The 1,729-nt window shown below is 34.1% G+C and overlaps 1 non-coding gene across 1 annotated transcript; it reads right to left on the bottom strand.

Moving 5' to 3' along the window:
- Positions 1-754: 754 nt before the first annotated feature.
- Positions 755-861, bottom strand: LOC138827404 (U6 spliceosomal RNA). The gene has a single exon (XR_011372080.1). It is a non-coding gene; the product is annotated as a U6 spliceosomal RNA (small nuclear RNA).
- Positions 862-1,729: the final 868 nt, after the last annotated feature.

Below are 1,729 nucleotides of genomic sequence, written 5' to 3'. Positions count from 1 at the left end.
ATAGTGTCTTGTGCATCTCAACCTGTATCCCTATTTAAGAATTTTTTATTTCCCTTTCCCCTCCCCAAATTAGAGAAATGTATACCCAGGATGTAAGTGCACCAACTTCAAATACAGTGAAAACAGTGGTTAGAACGTAAGGGAGGAACATATAAAGGAACAAAAATAATCACATCACACATTATAAGTATCTTAGAAACAATAGCAAGAAACAAAAAAATCACTTGTCTGGTTCATTTCTTGTAATATCATCTTATCTGATATGCACATAGCTTATGATCTATTCTTACCCCATACATATATTAGCTGTTGAAAATAAGGGAAACCATGGGACCTATGTTTCTTTGGACTTGGCTTACTTCACTTAATAAATTTTTTTCCAAGGCTTTACAATTTTTAACAAATTGGGCGATGTCATTCTTTTTGATGGAGGCATAGAATTTCATTGTGTATATATACCACATTTTCATGATCCATTCATCTTCTGTGGGCCATCCAGGTGGGCTCCATATCTTAGCTATTGTAAATAATGCTGCAGTAAACATAGTTGTTCTGGTAGTTTTAGTATGGTCTTCTTTGTGATGATTTGGGTAAATCCCCAAAAGTGTGATTGCTGGGTCATAGGGGAGATTTATATGGAGTCTTTTGATGAGTCTCCATACTGCTTTCCAAAATGGTTGAACAAGTTAACACTCCCAACAAGAATCAAGAAAGGTTCCTTTGTGGCCACATCCTCTCCAGCATCTTTAGTTGTAAAAATATGGAATGATTCAAGAATTTGCATGTCAACCTTGCCCAGGGGCCATGTTAATCTTCTCCGTATTGTTCCAATTTTAGTGTATGTGCTGCTGAATTGAGCACAGAGCATTTTTTATATATAAAGTGTAATTGATTTTCTTAAACTAGACAATTCAAAGAAAAGTAAGTTTTGAAGAATTCTCGTGAAATTTTAGAACCATGTACCTCTTACATAAGCACACATTTAAGAATAGTCAAGATTGACATGTCAAAAACAAAATAATCACAGATATTGTTGTTCAAGAAATGTGTAGGATCGGCGGGGGGGGGGGAGGGAATTGTGTGGGGTGCAGAGGAAGGCTGGGAAGGGATGTTAAGGCTAAACAAATTAGGAGGATGCAATGCTTGATAAGAAATGAACTCATTATCTTGCCCTTGAAATTGTAACCACTCTGTACAGTATGTTCACAAAAAAATAAAAATAAAAAAAGAAATGTGGAGGATGAATTCAATTATTCTGTACAAGGCACCTGTCATAATGAACACTGCGACAAGTGTTAAGGTTTGTTAAAAGTTTTAATGTTTTAAATATATTTAATTTTGGAAATTTGCTTATATAGGCCAAAATTAGGACTGTTTGTTAGGTCATACAACTTTTCTATAAATATTTAAGATTTATGGTAGCAGACATATGCTACTAAAAAGTACATTTCAGAGTTTATAGAAACATAACTAATGAGATGTTGCAAAGTCTTAGTGTAAAGAAGCAGAGTGAAGAGTTAAGACTCTGTTAACTGCACAGTTTCTCTTAAAACTTTAGGGCTTCCTTACTTTATATATTAGTGAGGAACAAATGATGATATAAGCCATATACAAATGATGAGGTGAGTCATAAAAAGCAATCTTAGTGGGTAACTTTAAAGACTACACATAGCCTATAAAACTCTTGTTGAACATCATAATCTTATTCAGTGTTAAATGTACAGGAATG

Source organism: Dipodomys merriami, unplaced genomic scaffold (genome assembly GCF_024711535.1).
Source record: "Dipodomys merriami isolate MVZ:Mamm:240054 unplaced genomic scaffold, mDipMer1.0.p SCAF_155, whole genome shotgun sequence".
In the NCBI taxonomy this organism is placed as follows: Eukaryota; Metazoa; Chordata; class Mammalia; order Rodentia; family Heteromyidae; genus Dipodomys; species Dipodomys merriami.
This window is presented reverse-complemented; position numbering and strand designations above follow the sequence as displayed.